Source organism: Saimiri boliviensis, chromosome 13, assembly GCF_048565385.1.
Source record: "Saimiri boliviensis isolate mSaiBol1 chromosome 13, mSaiBol1.pri, whole genome shotgun sequence".
In the NCBI taxonomy this organism is placed as follows: domain Eukaryota; kingdom Metazoa; phylum Chordata; class Mammalia; order Primates; family Cebidae; genus Saimiri; species Saimiri boliviensis.
In genome coordinates this window covers 92,140,027-92,163,609 of record NC_133461.1, presented here as the reverse complement: position 1 = coordinate 92,163,609, position 23,583 = coordinate 92,140,027, and the positions used below count along the sequence as shown (strand labels likewise).

General features: G+C 36.8%; 1 protein-coding gene across 1 annotated transcript in view; it reads left to right on the top strand.

The window, feature by feature from the left end:
- The window catches only part of FGF20 (fibroblast growth factor 20), a 199,048-nt gene that overhangs the window by 78,163 nt on the left and 97,302 nt on the right, over nucleotides 1-23,583 (top strand). The window lies entirely within an intron of this gene.

The following is a 23,583-nucleotide window of genomic DNA, read 5'->3' as shown; positions in this document are numbered from 1 at the left end:
TGTCTCAATTGAACCCAGAAGACAAAATTGTTTAATTTAGAACAATTAGAGTAATTTAGGATGCTATCTTCCTTATAAAAGTGTTTAATTCAAATCCAAGTGCCCTTGGTTTGGTTAAAAATTTTGAGTATAAAACATTTAAATTCCTTTTTAGTTAAATATAAAAGAGGGATTCCCTTTGCCTTAAATACAGTCTCAAGCTATGCCCTGACCTGTCTCCTAGGACCTATGACTTAATAATAGTATTAAACATTTATTACCTACTCTATTTGCATCTACAGGACTGCATCTCTTTACATACTTACGACAAATGAATCTATTAAAATAGCAATTCTTACTGGCTTGTTGCTAAACAGCCACTGTCTAACTTAACAACTTAACATGATGTTTACATAATTTTGGAACAATAGATTTTTAAAATACTCAGTGACAAATGGCTGATCTAATGGCACAGGAAATATAACTTTGCGTTTAAATTCCTAAAAGACAGTAACTTTGCTGGCTACTCAATTTTTCCATTGTGTTTAATGCCATTGTAAATAATTTAAATTTCTACTAAATAATTTATTTAATTCCAAAAGATTACTATAGGAAAAATAATTCCAATTGACATTTAAGTTCTTCCCTTTGTTTGCATTGTGAAAATTTTCTACAATGATCATGTGTTATTTACATGATCAAGGAGAAGTGATGACTACATTGGCATTTTAAATGAAAAATGAACCAGGGGGTTTATAAGCCACTTTTGTGTGTGTATATGGATTAAGTGGTAGATAAAATAATTCCTGGGAAGAAAGCCTTGTGTTTTATGGCTTTTTTTAGATTTTTTGGAAATCATTTACAAAAAAGCAGCATAAATACACAATAAACATGTTGTTTCAACGGTTGATTTTATAATTCAAGATTTTTTGTATTTTATCTTTATTGGGAGAATGAAGACCCAATATTATTTATGCTGTGTGTAGTAAAAAGATCTTAAGACTTTTCATGATTGCCCTTGGAAATTCTATAAATTCGGTTGAGACAAAGTGCAAGAATAACTTAGAAGACTGTGAAACAAAATGTGAACTTAACCTAATGGTGTGTTTTTAACTTAAGGACTCAATATGAAATGTTGTATGAGATTGGAATGAAAAAAAATTCAGGCTTGTAACCATTGGGATTAATCTGAAAAAAAGAAACAAAACTCAGCATTTATTATCAATAGGTTTTAAAAATATATTTTGATACTCATTAGTTCACCTACAAAATAGATAGAAATGAATCTGTAGAAGAGAAACCCCTTTAAAACAAGTAGGGGCACACAGGGATTTAAGATGATATCCCTAATGAAATACAGAGCTTCAGCACTGTGAGAAAATTAAGACTTGGGCCAAGAATCAAAGAGGAGCGGAATAGCCTTCAGAAGGCATTTTTATAGTCTGGGATCAAGGAGGTTTCATCTGCTGAAGTGCCGAGGACTAGTAATGGTCTGGTAATCTATGAGGTGCTTTTATATTGTTTTCTTTGCAATTTCAGAGACTGTTAAAGCTCAGAGTAAGAGGTTGCAGGCTGGAAATCAGAGGTACTCTAGATGCAAGGTGTTCCACCTTATTTCGGTGTCATATGATGTTCGGGAGAATGTGGAATGCTTTTAGGGCTCTCTTAAAGGTTAAAGATGTTAAAACATTTTCAGCCACTTCAATCACATTCAACAGACCACAAAAAAAAAAAAAAAAAAAAAAAAAAAAGAATGGAAGAGGAGGATCTAAAGGCATAGCCAGCTGTTCTGTTTTGCATAGTCAGCTATTCTGTTTTTCAAAATCAAGAGTAACAATCTGTGTATATATATATTTGGATATGTGGCATTTGATTCTTTCACAGCAAAGTGCAGTGGCCAGTATAAATTGAGTATATATTTGCATGTCAATTAATTGGAATGTGTACTTCAGAATAAAAATCAATGTTTTAAAACTGGAATTTGATATTCTTAATTAAAAGAACAGTAAAGATGATTTGCTTCCATTTTGAATACAGTGGTGCCACATCTTATCAGAGGCTAATTTCTTCAATTAGAGCATACAAGTATTGCACAGAGTCAAAATTATGCTGAAAATTACTTAGATCTCCCATGAGGTAGAGCATATATGGTTTTATATAAATAGCCTTGTACAATAATTATATGTATATTAAATTATAATACATAAAAGTGAGTATGCAAAGCACAATTTTATAGTATATAAAATTTTTCAAATACATTTTTATTTTATTTATTCATTTTTGCCAAGCACATATTTATACAAATTAAATATGCTGCTGATGAAACTGTATTCTGAAGCAAAAACAATTAAATATATGACAGAGTTAAAGAAAAAGCTCTTTGGTTTTCTAATGTCAGTGTAGCAGGAATACCAAAGAGATAAATGTTGCTTTGGCATATTTAATATATATTACCATTCTGTTGATTAGTTAAATCATCACCATGGGTCTCAACATGGCTATCCTCAGGAAAGTGCTGAGTGCTCTAAAAAACTACCCCAAATGACTTTGAAAAGATGATTTCAGCAGTAAGATCCATAAAGTAAATAGAATACCCCTAATCCTATCATCTCATTTCTGTTAAAACTTTAGAACACTGACCAAGTAAAATATGGCAGTAAATACCTTACTAAGAATGTTTAAAATTCTAGTAAAAAGCAAAGCTGAAAAAATTGCTACACTCTTTTAACTTTCTATTATTTTTCATCGACTGCCTAAAAAAATCTTCTGCCTTGAAAATGATCACCACTACCAGAAGAGTCATAGTTTTTAATAGTTAAATAGCAAAAAATAGGGTTTCCTCTAATTTTACTTTTAGAATACCTAATGGTAAGAAGAGACATAGACTACATCTAAAAATATAGAAAACATTTTTTAGTATTTTACATATACCCAAGGGTGTGTTACATCCTACTGCAGTCACCTGTTTTCCTTCATGGCTATTTGAAAAAATATGAATGATTTTAGCTATTAGTTAGCACAACAACATTTGGACTTGGCACATTTTCTCTTTTAAATTAGACTGAAGTGAAGGCAGCTATACTCCCTGGGTTTCAGTCTGGTTCCACTACATGATCAGTACAAAATGTGCACATCTCTCTGAAAAGTCATTGTCAGTATTAAATAAAATAACTTTGAAAGTTCTTTGGGTACCTTAAAGCACTTTATGTTTTGGAGGCACTATTGCATAATGCAGATTAAGGGCTTTACTCTTGGACAGTTAAAACTTCGGCTCTTCAACAAACTGTATTGGCTTTCCCAATTTACCTAACCTCTTTAACTCCGGATGAAAAATGAACGTAATAATAATATCTACCAAATGAAGATGTGCAGATGAAGTGAAATAAGGCATATAAAGCTTATGGTCCAATGCCCAGCACATCATTTACTTCAAAACTTTCCTACTTCCAGAGAATCTTAAAGAACTATTCTTTAAAAACCAAACATTGAACACCTAACATGAGCTGGTTCAGTGTGTTCAGGGTTTGGTTTTTAATGCATCATTCTTTAAGATTTTTAGGAATGAAGGAAGTTTTATAGCAAATGCACACATGCACACACATATTTTCTTATATAAAGCTATATATTGCAATAGTTTTGAATACCTTTAAAAATGAAATTTAACACAATTAAAACAACCAAATAATATATTGTTCATTAATTGTACTCCGTTTGCTTGAATTTTCTGCTACCTACTACATTTCCCAAAGACTCAATAACTGACTGAAAAGATCTTTCAAAAGAAAGATCATCAAATGACTTTTTCAGCCAAAAGTCACCTGATACCAACCCAACTCATAAAGCCAAGATGTTTTTCTGAGTGCACCTAGAACAGGCTTACTTTGTTAAGTGTGTGTGTGTGTGTGTGTGTGTGTGTGTGTGTGTAAGAGAGCTGTGGATCTTAAGTAACCAATCTTAAAGTGGGGTGATTTCTAATAGTTCAAATCTTATTGAAGCTATTTGCTTAAATTAAATAGGTGATTTCTAGCCATGGCCAACTACAGCCTCCTAAAATTAATCTAAAAATTCACAAATTGCATCCCATTTGGTTGTATCTAAAAAAATAAGATTTTAAAATATGACTTGGTATTAAGACATGAAAACTGCATGAAATCTAAGCATATGATATAATTCAAATATACTGTTGCTTGTTGATAAGCCCAATGGTTTCACATGGTTTCAAGAGTTTGGTTCAAATTAACCAGCACTTAAAAAATAGAAATGAAAAAAGAGGAACATTTTGTAACATATTTTACTACTTAATAGATATACACTACACACTTTTTATTTTATTTTATTTTATTTTTTATTTTCATTTTTTGAGACAGAGTCTTGCTCTGTCACCCAGTCTGGAGTGCAATGGTGCGATCTCAGCTAACTGCACCCTCCACCTTCTGGGTTTAAGTGATTCTCCTGCATCAACCTCCCAGGTAGCTGGAATTACAGGCACTCATCAACATGCACAGTTCACATTTGTGTTTTTAGTAGAGATGTGGTTTCACCATGTTGGCCAGGCTGGTCTTAAATTCCTGACATCAGGTGATACGCTAACCTTGCCCTCCCAAGGTGCTGGGATTACAGGCGTGAGCCAACATGCCCGGACAATACTATATACTTTAAAATTCAAGAAAGTGTTGTTACATACTGTAATATGTTTATTTATAAGAATGTATAACTTTCACCCTATGAGGACAAATGGCCCAGATAACCTCCATACCCAACCTGCTGGGTGACTGCCTTAAGAATGTGACTGAATTGGTATCCTTGGGGCCTTAAAGCAGGCCAGTTCCTTCCCTGGAAGAACGGCTTGCAAAGGACCAGTCTTGGATAAGTTAACGATGACCTTTCAGTAACCACATCAGCATCTTCCAACACTTCCCAATTAAATTGATTTTCAGATGACTTTTACATTTCCATAAATAGAGAATTGCTCTTAACAACAGTGCTACTTGCAATGGTGCTGAACTTCTCAGCAGTTGCTGAACTTATGGGCAATTTTATTATTTTGTAGTTATTTTAATTCTTTATACAGCTATTGAATATTCAACATCTCTGTTCTATACTGGGTAACAACATCTATATATTGGAAGGCTATGTTTGATTACATCAAACCCAATCCTTCAGGTTGGCAAAGAGGCAGCATTTTATAATACAGCTGAGCATAGTTTTGTTGTTAGGGTGCCTGGGTTTTTTATTAAGTAATCTCTGACTATCTTTATTTTCTCACCTGAAAAATGCAATCAATGACACTGATTATAATTACTGAATGAGTTACTGTGTGTTTAGAATAGTACCTGACACATAGCAAGTACTTTCTCAATGTAGTTTGTTTTTTATTAATAAAATGGAAGCTGCTATGCATACCAGGGGTATTCAGTGAGTTTTAACAAACTCATTTTATTTGCTCAAGGTGAATTTCCGTAAGGATTCAATAAAGATATTCTATATCCTAAGCATCTTCCCACCTCAGATCTCCCCCTTAGGCACCTAGTTTCTTCCCTTTCCTCAGACCTAAAGTGGTGTGTTGGTCATAGATGTCTCAGTGATTGTAGGGGTGTTTCTGCCTGTGGTGGCTTTGGGGGTGTAGATAACACTGGGCATTTGCATGGAGGGGAGCCAGAACCACCAGCAGGTGTTCATCTCCTCTACCTAAATTCAGGCATGGTTTAGCTGGGAGGTCAGGCAGGGCCAGGCTAGGCCTGCTGGTCTCCAGAGATTCCTGTTGACCTTGGTGTAGAGCATGGATAGTTATGTGTGATGGTGGTGGTCCTTACCGGTTTGGGCAATGATACTTGTAGCCATGCTGCTAGATTAAACATTAATATGGTGGGGGGCAGAGTATTGGTGTGGGCTACTCATAGAACTAAGGAAAGTGGCTATTTCCTAATTAGTATGAAAATACTTTCAATATTTTAATGATAAATAACAACCAATATATAATGATATTGGTTGAATGTTTTCTCTGATTATAGAAAGAGATGAAATAAGCTGATAAAATGTTATGATTCAAGACATTTCTCAAAAGAAGATATATAAATGGCCCACAACATATGAAAAAATGTTCAGCATCACTAATCAGGGAAATGAAAATTAAAATCACAATGAGATACTACCTTACCCAACCAGGATGGCCTTTATTAAGGAGTCAAAGAACAATAGATAGTGGTGTGGATGTGGTGAAAAGATGGGAATGTAAATTAGTACAACCTCTAGGGAAAACAATATGGAGATTTCTCAAAGAACTAAAAGTAGATGTACCATTTGATTCAGCAATCCCACTACTGAGTATTTAACTAAAGGAAAACAAGTCACTGTATCTGAAAGACACCTGCATGCATATGTTTATCACAGCACAATTCACAATTGTGAAGATATGGAATCAACCTAGGTACCCACCAAACAGAGTGGATAAAGAAAATGTGAGATATATATGTATATGTGTACACACACACCCACACACACACACACCCTGTGGAATATTACTTAGTCATAAAAATAATGATATAATGTCTTTTACAGCAACTTGGATGAAACTGGAGGCCATTATTCTAAGTGAAGTAACTCAGAAATTGAAACCCAAATACCACAGGCTCTCACTTATAAGTGGGAGCTAAGCTATAAGTATGCAAAGTTATGCAGAGTGGCATAATGGACATGGAGACCCAGAAGAGGGTGGTGGAAGGAAAGTGAGGGATACAAAACCACCTATTGGGTACAATGTACACTACGTGGGTGAGGGGTGCTCTAAAATCCTAGACTTCACCACTGTTCAAGTTATACATGTAACCAAAAATCATTTGTACTCCTAAAGCTATTGAAATTTAAAAAAAAACAAGCAAACAAAAAAAGTTATGATGCAGTGACCCCACCATTGTGTTTTAGATAATATGAAAGACTTTAGAGCAACTTTCTAGGAATGAGTTAAGCTTAAGAAGAGACTTGATTATTAGTATCGGTGTTTATTTGTTTATTCAGCAACTTTTACTAAGGGCCCCCCATTTACGATGTGTTTGCCAACTGCTATGATAAAGACACAGAAGATAAGGCATGGGTCTCTCAATTCCCAAGAAGGTAAAGTCATCTTTTGGCTGACTGCACAGGAAGTTAAATGGGACATAAGGTCTTTGTTTTGAACTTAAGATTCTATTATCTTCTTCATCTAAATTATTGAGTCAAATTTACACAAACATAAGTGATTATTATTTACTTTAGCAGGAGTGTAGACAATGCTGTCGCTTTGTTCTTTGGCCTATTTGTAGGGACTGGGGACCAAGTTCTAGGATATGGGGACTATAATATAAAAGTTAAAAATTAGAAGCATCTATATCCAAGGAATATCAGTATGTTGAAGAGATATTTGTATTCCCATGTTTGTTGCAGTGTTACTTACAGTAGCCAAGATATGGACTCAACCTCAGTATCCATGAATGGATAAATGTAAGAAGAAAATGTAACACCCTCCCCCCAGAATATTATTCACCTTTAAAAAAGAAAGAAATCCTCTTATTTGTGACGACATGGACAAACTTGGAGGACATCATATTAGGTGAAATAAGCCAGGCACAGGAAGACAAATGTCACTTGATCTTGCTAACATGTGGAATCTAAAAAAATTACATTCATAAAAATGGAGTGTAAAATGGTAGTCACCAGAGGCTGGGGGAGTTGGGGAGATGTTGATCAAAGGGCACAAAATTTCAGTTACATAGGAAGAATAAGTAAGAGTTCTACTGTACCTCATGGTGACTGTAGTTAATAATGTATACTTCAAAATTGCTGAGAGAGTATATTTTAAGTGTTCTTACCACAAAAATAAGTATGTGAGGTAATGCATATATTAAAAAGCTTGACTTTGTCATTCTGCAATTTATAAATACAGCAAAGCATCATGTTGTATACTGTAAATATATGCAATTTATATTTGTCAATTAAAAATAATTTGAAAAACCCTAAAAAGCTAAAATATCCACAGAACTTTGTAACACAATTCAGCACCATAAAATTTAATAGCCTTGATGCTAGTGGCTTTGGCAAGAATAGGATAGAAATGTCAGTACCTATCCATAATAGCACCAGTTGCTTGTCATTGTGCACATTTCCGGCATTCCTCAGTACGTTAGGCAACATATATCCTTACAGGAATTTAGTATAAAGCAAGAGAGATGCCAGATATTACATGAGAGTGGAGGAGCTTTTTAAATGAACACATGTGAGACATCCCAAAGTACTTGCAGAAATAGCTAAGAGGGAATTTTAGCCAGGACTAGAATTTGGTAAGGAAAAAGCCAGTAAAATATCAATAAATAGATCTAAAATTAGTTTACATATAGCTGAATAGAGGATAAGTGAAATGGAAGATAGTTCAATGCAAAATATCCAGATTAATCATATTTATTTTTTATATTTGTTTAGTGTACTTTAAGTTCTGGAGTACATGTGCAGATCATGCAGGTTTGTTACATAGGTAGACATGTGCCATGGTGGTTGGTTTGCTGCATCCATGGCCTCATCATCTACATTAGGTATTTCTCCTAATGCTATCCCTCCCCTATCCCCCACCCCCCTGCTAACCCTCCCTTAGCCTCCCCACCCCCCATCCCTGATAGGCCCTGGTGTGTGATGTTTCCCTCCCTGTGTCCATGTGTTCTCATTGTTCAACACCCAATTATGGGTGAGAACATGTGGTGCTGGTTTTCTGTTCTTGTGTCAGTTGCTAAGAATGATGGTTTCCAGCTTCATCCATGTCCCTGCAAAGGCCAGGAACTCATACATTTTTATGGCTGCATAGCATTCCATGTTGTCGATGTGCCACATTTTCTTTATCTAGTCTATCATTGATGGGCATTTGGGTTGGTTCCAAGTCTTTGCTACTGTGAACAGTGCTGCAATAAACATAGGTGTGCATGTGTCTTTATAATAGAATGATATATAATCCTTTGGGTATATATCCAGTAATGGGACTGCTAGGTCAAATGGTATTTCGAGTTCTAGATCCTTGAGGAATCACCACACTGTCTTCCACAATGGTTGAACTAATTTATACTCCCACCAACCGTGTAAAAGCGTTACTATTTCTCCACATCCTCTCCAGCATCTGTTGTCTCCTGAGTTTTTAATGATTGCCAGTTGGTACCTCATTGTGGTTTTTTATTTGCATTTCTCTCATGACCAGTGATAATGAGCTTGTTTTCATAAGTTTGTTGGCTGCATAAATGTCTTATTTTGAGAAGTGTCTGTTTATATCCTTCGCCTATTTTTTGATGTGGTTGTTGTTTTCTTGTAAATTTGTTTAAGTTCTTTGTAGATTCTGGATATTAGCCCTTTGTCAGATGGGTAGATTGCCAAAATTTTTTTCCCATAGAATGGATAATCTTACAAACCAGGTTTAGAAAAAGGACAATATAGATTAGAATGTATACTATAGAATTTTAGTTATATAAAATAAAAAATATGCAAAAATAATATATAGCTTTAGAATTTAGGATAGTGGTAATCTTTGGGAAGGAGGGCTGGATAATAACTTGAAATTCATCTACAACAGTGGTTTTCAATCTTAAAAAGAATGCAGACAGATCTTTTAAAATCAAGTTAACTGTCATGTGGACCTCAAACAAAACTCAAAACATCATGCAGTTAAAAGGTGAGCCCTCTGGTATGCCAGAGAGGGAGGATCTGAGCCTAGTCTACATTGTCTCCCTGTGTGCCTTTCCTGACCTTCAGCTGAGACCCATTTGACCTTGAAAAGTAGAACTCCTTGATAGGGCTCCCTGAAAGAAAATTGAAAAGAATTTAATTGAAGTTCCATTTTTAAAGCTGTAATTTGCTATTTCCAAATTTGCTATTTCATTCCCTCCTTTCAAAGTCTTTGATATTTCTCTTTGCCAGTGATACACATCCAACTTCTTAAGCTGTATCCAAGCTGTCTAAGTTCTGGCCTTGATTTAACTTTATGGCTAACCCCTGTATTTCTACCTTCCTATGGCAACTTCTGAAAGGCTCAAACCATACCATGTAACTTTCCCAGGTGAGAAAGTATTGTTAACGCTGAGCCTTTACCTGAGCCTTTACCCATGCACATGCTAATCTCTTTGTCTGGAATTCTTTTTCCACTCTTGCCTATATGTAACTCCTGGTAATTGTTTCTTTAAGGCTCTCCACCCCTCTCTGTAAAGTTTTCTCTCTGAGACTAGCTGAAACAATGAGCTGTTTCTTACTTTAAGCATCCCTCTTCCTCAGTGGTCTATAAAATCCTCAAGGACCAGAAATTTCTTTGCAACTTTGTGTCTTCCCTTCCCTTCTTTTCTTTTCTTTCTTTTTTTTTTTCTTTTTTGAGATGGAGTCTTACTCTGTTGCCAGGGCTGGAGTACAGTGGGGTGATCTCAGCTCATTGTGACCTCTGCCTTCCAGGTTCAAGTGATTCTCCTGCCTCAGCCTCCCAAGTAGCTGGGATTCCAGGTGCCCACCACTACGCCCAACTAATTATTTGTATTTTTAGTAGAGATGGGGTTTCACCATGTTGGCCAAGCTGGTCTCGAACTCCTGACCTTGTGATTCACCCACCTCAGCCTCCTAAAGTGCTGGGATTACAGGCGTGAGCCACTGTGCCTTGCCTCTTCCCTTCTTTTCTATTAACCACAATCTCTATAGTGACTGCATATTATCCTAGTTTTTTTTTTTTTTTTGATGATGTTGGACTGTTTTGAATAATTTTTAAATGCTTTATTTTTAAATATAATGTTTATTTACCGTCAGAAATTTCTTCTTCTTTATTTTTTAAGCCAAAGCAATGCACTTTTCTACTCATAATATGTACCTATGGTAAGAGAGTAATCCTAGCCCAGCAAAAGATCTGCTCACTAAGAGATGTTGCTGCATGTTCACTTCAAAAAGAAATAGTACCTCTTTCAGAGAGCTCCAATTCTGAATCTCTGCCCAGTCCTTAAAACTCAAAGAAAATTCTCACTTAATCTTAGATTTTAGTCCTATTTTTTGAGCTTTAAATTCCACCATAATCTCTTGTCTGGAGTGCTAATCTTTACCACTTGAAGGGACACTTCGCATCATTATTATTTGACTATAGAGGTTAATTCTTAACTGTAGGTTTGTGGTTGAGGGGCCTTTTGAGAAAAGCTGTATTTTGGCAGAAACCTTAACCACAAATATTTAGGGGGTTTTCTTTGTAGTTCAATGACCTTACAGGACCCAAGCAAAGTAGATGATATCAAGTACTTGTTTATTCTTTAGAAGGCAAACCGTTTTGGGGGAAGTCAACATTTTTTTTTTAAATCAAATCCTCATTCACTGCTCATGACCATGATCTTAAAAAAAAATGATTTTTCTCTCCAGAATACAGCAGTAATGAGAGTTTATTCACAAGGGATGACTCTGAGAGTTTTGACATTAAAGACAATTCTATCTGATTGGTTCCACTCAAGTGGCAATATTATTTTAAGAAATGTAGTTAGAGAGACAGCAATTTACTGGCTGTAAAAAGTTACTGGCAGGGGAAGATCCAAGATGGCTGAATAGGAACAGCTCTGGAGTGCAGTTCCCAGGGAGAACAATGCAGAGAGTGAGTGATCATTGCATTTCCAAATGAGTTATTACTGCCTACAGACCAGGAGATTCCCAGGCTGAAAAGTGCCATGAGTTTCCAGTATGGCTGTTTCAGCTGGTGCAGTGGGTCTCCACACAAAAACTCACACAAATCTGGGCAGCCATTTCAACTGGTGCCTGGAACACCTGGGAGACAGAGCCACCCATTCAACTGAAAAAAAGGACCTGAAACAGGGAGCCAGGTGATCTGGCTTGGCGAGTCCCACCCTCACAAAGACCAGCAATCTGAAATGCTCTGGATTGAGAATTTTGCAGCAAGCACAGCTGGACCCAGGACAGTCCAGTTCTGTGTGGGGCAGGGTGTCTTCCATCACTAAGGCAGTACACCACTACCAAGGCAGTCTGCCATTATCAAGGCAGTTTGCCATTACTGAGGCAATCCGCCATTACTGAGGCAGTTCTAACTATACCTCTATAAACAAAACTGCAAGGAAGTTCATGTAGCAGCTGGGCAGAGCCATGGCAGCTTACCAATGCCTCTGCTGGCAGACTGTGACTAGACTACCTCCTTGCTGGGCAGGGCATCTCTGAAAAAAGGCAGCAGCACATCAGGAACTTATAAATAGAGCCCCACATTCCTAGGACAGAGCACCTGGGAAAGAAGGCACTGCAGCAGACTTGAATGTACCTGCCCAGCAGCTCTGAATGGAAAAACGGAGCTCACAGCTCAGCACTTGAGCTCCTATAAGGGACAGGCTGTCTCCTCAAGTAGCTTCCTGACCTCTGTATATTCAGAGACACCTCATAAAGAAGAGCTCAGGCTGACATCTGGCAGGTATCCTTCTAGGACAAAGAGAACAGAAGAAGAAGGTGGCAAAAACCCTTACTGTTCAGCAGCTGCTGCAGGTAATCCCCAGGCAAGCAGGTTCTGGAGTAGACCTCCAGCTGTCCTAGAGCAGAGGGGCCTGACTGTTAGAAGGAAAAATAAAAGACACAAAGAAATAACTTCAACATCAACAAAAAGGATGTCCATTCAGAGACCCCATCCAAAAGTCACCAACTACAAAGACCACAGGTAGATAAATCCACAAAGATGCGAAGAAACCAGTGCCAAAAGGATGAAAACACCAAAAATCAGAATGGCTCTCCTCTTCCAAGGGATTACAGCTCCTCCCCAGCTAGGGATCAAAGATGGATGGAGAATGAATCTGATGAATTGACAGAAACCGGCTTCAGCAGGTGTGTAATAACAAACTTCTCTGAGCTAAAAGAACATGTTCTAACTCAATGCAAATAAACTAAGAACCTTGAAAAAGGGTTTGATGAAATGCTAATGAGAATAAACAGCTTAGAGAAGAATATAAATGACTTAATGGAGCTGAAAAACACAACACGAGAACTTCACAAAGCATACACAAGTTTCAATAGCCAAATTGACCAAGCAGAAGAAAGGATATCAGAGATCGAAGATCAACTCAATGAAATAAAATGAGAAGTCAAGATTAGAGACAAAAAAGTGAAAAGAAATGAACAAAGCCAACAAGAAATAAGGGATCATGTGAAAAGACCTAATCTATGTTTGATAGGTGTAACTGAATGTGATGGAGAGAATGAAGCCAAGCTGGAAAACACTCTTCAGGATATTATGCAGGAGAACTACCCCTACCTAGCAAGGCAGGCCAATATTCAAGTCCAGGAAATACAGAGAACACCACAAAGATATTCCTCAAGAAGAGCAACCCCAAGGCACATACTCATCAGATTCACCAGGGTTGAAATGAAAGAAAAAAATGTTAAGGGCAGCCAGAGAGAAAGGTTGGATTACCCACAAAGGGAAGCCCATCAGACTCACAGCTGATCTCTCAGCAGAAACCCCAGAAGCCAGAAGACAGTGGGGTCCAATATTCAACATCCTTAAAGAAAAGAACTTGCAACCCAGAATTTCATATCCAGCCAAACTAAGCTTCATAAGCAAAGGAGAAATAAAATCTTTTACAGATAAGCAATTGCTGAGAGATTTCATCACCACCAGGTCTGTCTTACAAGAGCTTCTGAAAGAGGTACTAAACATAGAAAGGAACAACTAGTACCAGCCACTCCAAAAATGTACCAAATGGTGAAGACCATCAACACACTGAAGAAACTGTGTTAACTAATGGGCAAAACAACCAGCTAGCATCAAAATGGCAGGATCAAATTCACACATAATAATATTAACCTTAAATGTAAATGGGCGAAATGCCCCAATCAAAAGACACAGACTGGCAAATTGGATAAAAAGTCAAAACCCATCAGTGTACTGTATCCAGGAAACCCATCTCATGTGCAAGGACACACATAGGCTCAAAATAAAGGGATGGAGGAAGATTTACCAAGCAAATAGAAAGAAAAAAAAAAAAAAAAAAAAAGCAGGAGTTGCAATCCTAGTCTCTGATAAAATAGACTTTAAACTGACAAAGATCAAAAGAGAGAAAGAAGGGTATTACATAATGGTAAAAGGATCAATGCAACAAAAGGAGCTAATGAGCCAACATATATATGCTCCCAGTACAGGACCACCCAGATACATAAAGCAAGTTCTTAAGGACCTACAAAGAGACTTAGACTCCCACACAATAAGAGGAGTAGACTTTATCACTCCACTCTCAATATTAAATCAATGAGACAGAAAATTAACAAGGATATACAGGACTTGAACTTAGATCTGGACCAAGCAGACCTACCAGACATCTACAGAACTTTCCACCCCAAATCCACAGAATATACATTCTTCTCAGCACCGCATCACCCCTACACTAAAATTGACCACATAATTGGAACTAAATCACTCCTCAGCAAATGCAAAAGAATGGAAATCATAACAAACAGTCTATCAGACCACAGTGCAATCAAATTAGAACTCAGGATTAAGAAATTAACTCAGAACTGCACAACTTCATGGAAACTGAACAACTGGCTCCTGAACGTTGACTGGATAAACAATAAAATGAAGGCAGAAATAAAGATGTTCTTTGATACCAGTGAGAACAAAGACACAATGTATCACAATCTCTGAGACACATTTAAAGCAGTATCTAGAGGGAAATTTATAGCAATAAATGCCCACATGAGAAGCAAGGAAAGATCCAAATTGACACCCTATCATCAAAATTGAAGAGCTAGAGGAGCAAGATAAAAAAAACCTCAAAAGCTATCAGAAGACAAGAAATAACTAAGATCAGAGCAGAACTGGAGGAGATAGAGACACAAAAAACCCTTCAAAAATCAATAAATCCAGGAGCTGGTTTTTTGAAAAGAGCAACAAAATAGAGATCGCTAGGCAAATTGATAAAAAAGAAAAGGGAGAAGAATCAAATAGATGCAATAAAAAATGATAAAAGGGATATCACAACCAATTCCACAGAAATACAAACCACCTTCAGAGATTACTACAAACAACTCTGTGCACATAAACCAGTAAACCTAGAAGAAATGGATAAATTCCTGGACATTTGCATCCTCCCAAGCCTAAACCAGGAAGAAATCAAAACCCTGAATAAACCAATAACAAGGGCTGAAGTTGAGGCAGCAATTAACAGCCTACCAACCAAAAAAAGCCCAGGTGCAGATGGGTTTACAGCCGAATTCTACCAGACATACAAAGAGGAACTGGTACCACTCCTGAAACTATTCCAAACAATCCAAAAAGAGGGAATCCTTCCCAGATCTTTTTATGAGACCAACATCATCCTGATAACAAAACCTAGCAGAGACTCAACAAGAAAATTTCAGGCCAATATCCATGTTAAACATAGATGCAAAAATCTTCAATAAAATACTGGCAAACCGATTGCAACAGAACATCAAAAAGCTTATCCATCACGATCAAGTAGGCTTCATCCCAGGGATGCAAGGCTGGTTCAGCATATGCAAGTCTATAAATGTAATTCACCACATAAACAGAACCAAAGACAAAACCACATGATTATCTCAATAGAGGCAGAGAAGGCAATTGACAAAATTCAACAGCCTTCATGCTAAAAACTCTGAATAAACTATGTATTGATGGAATGTAACTCAAAATAATAAAAGCTATTTACGACAAACCCACAGCCAATATCATACTGAATGGGCAAAAACTGGAAGCATTCCCTTTGAAATCTGGCACTAGACAAGGATGCCCTCTCTCACCACTTCTATTCAATATAGTATTGGAACTAGCCAGAGCAATCAGGCAAGAAAAAGAAATAAAAGGTATTCAACTAGGAAATGAGGAAGTCAAATTTTCTCTATTTGCAGATGACATGATTGTATATTTAGAAGACCCCATTGTATTGGCCCAGAATCTCCTGAAACTGATAAGCAACTTTAGCAAAGTCTCAGGATACAAAATCAATGTGCAGAAATCACAAGCATTCCTATACACCAATAACAGACTTAAAGAGAGCCAAATCAAGAATGAACTGCCATTCACAGTTGCCACAAAGAGAATAAAATACCTAGGAATACAACAAAGGATGTAAAGGACCTCTTCAAGGAGAACTACAAACCACTGCTCAAGGAAATAAGAGAGGACACAAACATTTAGAAAAACATCCATGCTCACGGTTAGGAAGTATCAATATCTTAAAAATGGCCATACTGCCCAAAGCAATTTATAGATTGAACACTATCCCCATCAAGCTACCAAGGATTTTCTTCACAGAGCTGGAAAAAACCACCTTAAACTTCATGTGGAACCAAAAGAGAGCCCTCATAGCCAAGACAATTCTAAGCAAAAAGAACAAAGCTGGAGGCATCATGCTACCTGACTTCAAGCTATACTACAAGGCTACAGGAATCAAAACAGCTTGGTACTGGTACAAAATCAGAGATATAGACCAATGGAACAGAACAGAGGCCTCTGAGGCAATGCCGCAATCTACAACCATCTGATCTTTGACAAACCTGACAAAAACAAACAATGGGGAAAGGATTCTCTGTTTAATAAATGGTGTTGGGAAAACTGGCTAGCCATGTGCAGAAAGCAGAAACTGGACCCCTCCCTGATACCTTACACTAAAATTAACTCCAGATAGATTAAAGATTTAAACATCGGAGGTTCTTCATAGCAAAAGAAACTATCATCAGCGTGAACAAACAACCTATAGGATGAAAGAAAATGTTTGCAATCTAACCATATGACAAAGGTCTAATATCCAGAATCTACAAGGAACTTAAACAAATTTATAAGAAAAAAAACAAATAACTCCATTAAAAAGTGGGCAAGAACATGAAGAGACGCTTCTCAAAAGAAGACATGCAGCCAACAAACGTAAAAAAAAGCTGAACATCACGGACCATTAGAGAAATGCAAATCAAAATCACAAGGAGATATCATCTCAAGCCAATCAGAATGGCAATTATTAAAAAGTCAATAAACAACAGATGCTGGCAATGCTTTGGAGAAACAGGGATGCTTTTACACTGTTTGTTCAAATGTAAATTAGTTCAATCATTGTGGAAGAAAGTGTGGCAATTCCTCAAAGACCGAGAACCAGAAATACCATTTGGCCCACCAATCCCATTAGTGAATATATGCCCCAAGGAATATAAATCATATTAAAAAGATACATGCACACCTATGTTCACTGCAGTACTATTCACAATAGCAAAGACATAGAATCAAGCCAAATTCTCTTCAATGACAGACTGACTAAAGAAAATGTGGTACATATTGGCCCAGCAATTCCATTACTGGATGTATGCCCCAAGGAATATAAATAATTCTATTAAAAAGTTACATGCATATGTATTTTCATTGCAGCACAATTCACAATAGCAAAGACATAGAACCAAGCCAAATTCTCCTCAATGATAGACTGGATAAAGAAAATGTGGTACATATACATGATGGAATACTCTGCAGCTGTAAAAGGGAATGAGATCATGTCCTTTGCAGGGACATGGATAGATCTTGAAGTCATTATCCTCAGCAAACAAACACAGGAACAGAAAACCAAACACTACATGTTCTTACTTTTAAGTGGGAGCTGAGCAATGAGAACACAGGGACACAGGGAGGGAAACAGCACACATTGGGGCCATTTTGCAGGGGGAGGGAGAACATAAGGATAAATAGCTAATGCAGATGGGGCTTAATATCTTGGTGATGGGTTAGCAGGTACAGCAAACCACCACGGCACATGTTTATCTATGCAACAAACCTGCATGTCCTGCACATGTATTCCAGAACTTAAAATTAAAAAAAGAAATTAAAATATGTGATTTCAGAGGCATTTAAGAGTTGGAAACAGATTATATCATGAAATGTGAAAACTGATGTAGCACCTTGTGTGTAATGTATAGGCGTCATCTTTAAATGCTATTTTCTCTCCCCTTGTTTCTTCTTCTCACAGTCCTCTCTCCCTGGCTTCATCTCTTTTATTTGAATTTGGGCTGAGATTGAAGACATAGGTATAGAACTTGACAGCATATGTAAAAACTGCTTTTGGTGGTGTGAGATAGTCATCTGTAAACTCCATTTAAATGTTGAGTTTGCAGATGCATAATGCCTAATTTGTTATACACACACACACACACACACACACACACACGAATACACAAATACACATATAAAATATATCTATGTATATATGTGTCTCTGTCTATATGTAGTGTATATATACTTATTTCCAAGAACTACGTTTTTGATTACTAAATTTTAAAAAAGTAATAATGGGAGTGATTCACTTCTAAATGGTTTTATACTTCTTTATCACGGCAATTCAATAGAAAGCAAATGTGGAAATGATGTCACTGATTTAAAAGGAGGAGAACATATAAGCAATATATCATGCTTTTTTATTAATACAAGATATAGAGAAATAGTTTTGCTACTTTTTTTTCCATCTTTATCATTTTTTTCTGGACTTGAACTTTAAAAATATAATTATTAAGCTCAGTTTTTGTATTTTTCATTTTTAATTTTTGTGGGAACATAGTAGGTGTATATATTTGTGAAGTACTGATACATTTTGTTACAGGCATGCAATTTTAAATAATTACATCATGAATAACTGGATAGCCATCTCTTCAAGCATTTCTTTGTGTTACAATCCAATTATACTCTTTTAGTTATTTCAAAATGTACAACTAAATTATTACTGACTATAATAATCTTGTGCTATCAAATAGTAGGTCTTATTAGTATTGTTATTAAAAAAATACTTTGAAAGCAGGTTATGTAAAGCTTTACAGCTTGACTACTGCTCTTTTATACACCCTGGGTGGTTAAAGCTTTAAACACCTCAGGTGTCTTGAGGGACCTTCAATGGACCATTAAACAGCTATATTATGCCATAAAGCTATATTCCTGGCAGCACTTGATCCGTGTTATCGTGTCCTTCCTTGCACGTCTTCTAAAATAACAGTCCGACAGCTTTATGTACCCATGTGTAGCATGGTAATGTGATCTCAGGAAGGTTGTAGGGATCATATTCAGCTCAGATATGTTGACCTGTGGTCAAACAATGGGTAATATGTCAGTCACAGAACTCATTTCCAATGCAAGAACTTTGTTCTTAACCATTACATACTTTGGTATATGTCACTTTTGTGTAAATCTTTAGCTGCAATTATAATTTTGAGGAAAAGATATGGGTAAATGTATTTCTGAGTCCCTTCTGTTTTTCTTCTTTTAATGTGTGCACCCCAATCAGCTGCCAGTCAGATTCATGGAATTCACTTCATGCATATCTTTGAGAATGCTTTATGGCCAGAAGAGTCAGATGAAAAAGGTCACAAACAGAGGAAAGGAAAATGACTCCTAAGGAACACATGAGAGAGAAATTGAATGATGCACCATTTGTTGCCTTGGAAGACGGGCAGGATACAGATTGGTAAAATCGTTTTGCTATGTTGGACACAGAAGCTTAGGTTTTATATGGAAGACAAGATTTTGGAGACAAGTAGAAACCTCACGCAAATCAGTATTTTAGAAAGATTAATTAATAAAGCAGTGGGCCACAGGAAAGCCAGGAGTAGGAGATGATTAGAAAGGGGAGAATTTAACTGTATTAGCCTGCAAATCTTGAGTAAAACACAAAGAGCTTAAAAGGAGGGTGGTACCCAATAAGAGAGAAAGAGGCAAATTCAAAACGAATGTTACTTGAATCTTTAGAATTTGGAATTGACACGTGATTGGCTACATGAAGTGGTAGCAGTAGGAGTCTACGAATGAGGTAACCTGAAATGCATGTTTCTAAAAATTTCTCCTTAAATTGTGTTTTGATAAAATAGTAAATGATATCATCTCACATATTTCTAGATATAGGGCACTCACATCTAGAAAGTTACAAAAGTACGTTAATAATTGAGGAACAAGAGAAATAATTTGGGATTGAACATAGTGAAAGGAGATCACAGCTGGAGAGCAGGGATAGGTTTTCCCCTACAAAATAGCCTTGGGCTGTATAAAGACAGTGCTTTGAAATTCTATTTCTGTGCCTAAGGGTGAGAAGCCTGCAAAAGCCAGGTCAGAAGTTGTTAAGTACTTAACCGGCTTAAAGTTATCATGGGCAGGCCTAAAATGTCTTTAACTCGGCATTACAAGAAAGGTGGTTGAAGAAATGCTATGGCAAAGTCTTGTGATAGCACACATCCGCTTTCTCTGTGCTAGGAACTTGTCTAAGACCTTAACGTATTTTCACTTGGCTATCGCAATAATTTTATGATATACGTGTTTTTACTATCCCCCCAATCTCACCTATTCTTATGTTATAGGTGAGAAATCAGAGACCTGGAGAGGTTAAGCAAATTGGTTTTGTGTAACATAGCTGATGAATATTAAATTAGAATTAAAGCTTTGGTGGTCTGACTTCAAGATCTTTGGACTCCTGGGCACTATGTTAAACTGTCTGTCTCATGCTGTATACATAGAGCTATCCTTAATTATCCTGAATTAAATAAGTCAATGACAGTTACCCAAAGTTTTCTCTACAACATGTATCAAACATATACTGAATAGCTGGGACCCTTTTAAAATCAGAATGTGAGAGTCAATGAAATACAATTGTTTGATTTCATGCTTGTATTGGATAATATTGGCATCTGCCCTTATGCTTGGTCCTACAAAACCTGTTCTTCTTACCCTGGCATGGCTCACCTCCTTCCATCTATGGGCTGCAAGCTCTTCATGCTCTGGGATTTCTGTGTTGGCAAGAAGCAGGTATACAAGCTGAGGCATAAGGCATCCTTATCCTCTTGTGACTAGAGTTCTCATCTCTCAGATCCCTAGGCTGCCTCCCTGACTTTCTGATATCCCCATTTCCATGTAAACTAAATTCCTGATACTCCAACCATAGTAAATAGACTGTCAGCAGGAGGATCACTTCAGCTCTTACCCTAGAACTGTTAATCAGAAGCTGCACTTCAATACGATTCTCAGGTAACATGTGTGCACATTTAAATTTGAGAAGCACTGTTCTAAATGTTTTTACCACTTAGCAGCTGACCTATCTGTGTGGTACCTGATTGCAAATGCAGTTTTTGGTGTACTGTGAAAATTTCATTTCTGGCACTTGGGAATGATTGGTTTGTAGGTATCTAAGTGGTTTCTCAAACACATCTCTGTCCAGACTTCTAATGTTTGCACATTTCTCTATTTTTTCCATTCCTAGTTTCTTGTTCTGTCTCCTCCATGATCCATCTCTACTTGTGCTCTTAGAACTAAAGAAATAATAATAATTATGGTACTTGTTTCCTTGCAAAAATCACAAAATGAAGATATGTAACCAAAGGAGCTATTAAGCTAGGTGGAAATTTATATCAATTATTCAGACTGATCTTTTAGCTGTTTTTGACTATAGCAATGTAGTAAATCAACAGAGCCCTGTTTCCCTCCATTCATTCCATATCTGCAGGATGAGGTATTATATGTGAAAGGAGAACTTGGTAATAGTTCTCATTTTCTCATTATGTTAAAAAAAGACAAATAATCATTTATCATTTTTCAGTGGGTGATGATTAATGAATTTCTTTGATTGCCTTTCTCAGAAGTGTAGCAGAAGTCAAGTGGCTGATTCCTCTGTTGCTACTTCTAGGATTCCTATGGTGTGTGAGATATTTATTGAATTTAAGTATTAGTCATCCATGGGGATTTCCTGTGTAATAACTTTTACAGGTATAATTTCAAAGAAGAGCATAAAGGTGTGTTTATGGATATCCACCCACACCCCTTTCCCTGAAGAGAGTGCTTTTTAAGTGTTACTGTGATGAGTCTTCTTTGAAGATTCAACATCAGGTAGAATCTTAAAAAAAGAAAAGGTTGTTCTCAGTAGAATTACAAAAAAAAAAGTTTATTGAGTTTAGAAAATGGCACAGGGTTAGGTACAGAAAAAAATTCAAAATGCGTAGTACTTTTAAAATTATGAATTAAGATTTTGGAAATTAAATGATAGAGCCATGAGAAACAAGGGATTATTCTTTTATGCTGTAGTTATGACATGTGTGCAATTGTTACTCTTCTATTCCCTTACTTATTTTTCACTGGCCTGTAGTGAAGAGGGCACACAAAACCTCTGTCAAATGACGTCTCTACATATCCCACCGACACTGCAAAGGTTGGACATTTGGAAAGATTCTAGTCTTAAAAGGAAAGTCTGCAGCTGGGGACCAGTAGCATACAGAATTAAACTTCCAGGAAAATCCCTGGATCACTTTGTAACACTTTGAGAACAGCTTTATCCTAAATTGATCTCCAAAAGCAAAGGCAAGTAATAACAACAAGAAATGCAAAGGGAGATAACAATAAGAAACACAGGCTTATTTTTCTAGGTGGCTGAAATCAAGCTTTTTGAAAGCATATTATTAAGTGATACCCTAGGACTCTGAGGCTGTGCCATCACATAATGAGCAAAAAGTTTGGTTCTTTGATTTCATTTCTGGTTCATGGTTGTATTATAAAATCTTCAGTGAATTGTAAAATCTTCATCATGTCCAGTGGTAGTAGAGTGAAGCTGATTATGTGGGAAGCCACGCTGAATTCTGCAAAACCGATAGGATATTCATTGATGTGTGGAGACATAGCTTCTGATTGTGCTATATGGATTTTCCACTGAGGCAAAAACTAATTTTAAGCCCTATTTAGGGACAACACAGGGCTGGAGTAATTTTCTAAAAGTGTGATAGAAGAGGTTTCATACTTTGCAATTTCAGAATGCAGAAGTAGTCAGAGGAAAGGGCAGTGCTTAAGATGTAATGCTTTTTAAATCTTATAAAATAGAAACATGCCTGGAGTGCTCCTTTTGGCAGTAGCATGTCTCAAGGAGCTATGTACAAAATGATGCAGTACTTTTCTTGACATGATTACTGTATCTATTGGTACAGATGTTTGATTTCTGCTCTGACCTCCTATTCACGTAATTTTATTTTTATGCACCAATTTATCTAAATTCAATCCATTTTTCAAGGCCAAGAATTATGCATTTTATTTTGTTATCTTTCAATGCTGTTCTTTCGTGGGGTCAACGTTGTGAGAGTCAGTCCTCTGAGTAAGCACAGGATTTTACTTTTTTTTCTAGAAGTCATCACATGGCTAACCTAGTTCAAATCACTCAATTTTAGTTGAAAGAAGAGTAGCCCCAAAAGATTACATAATCCACAGCTCAGGCAGCACAAAGATCTTTCTTTGTGTTGTTGTTAATATTCTTTATACCTGTCCGGGAGCAGTGGCTCATGCCTGTAATTCCAGCACTTTGAGAGGCTGAGGTGGGCGGATCACGAGGTCAAGAGATCGTGACCATCCTGGCCAACACGGTGAAACCCCGTCTCTACTGAAAATACAGAAAAATTAGCCGGGTGTGGTGGCATGTGCCTGTGGTCCCAGCTACTTGGGAGGCTGAGGCGGAAGAATCGCTTGAACCCGGGAGGTGGAGGTTGCAGTGAGCCGAGATTGCCACTGCACTCCAGCCTAGCCACAGAGCAAGACTCCCGTCTCAAAATAATAATAATAATAATAATAATAATAATAATAATAATAATAATTTTTTT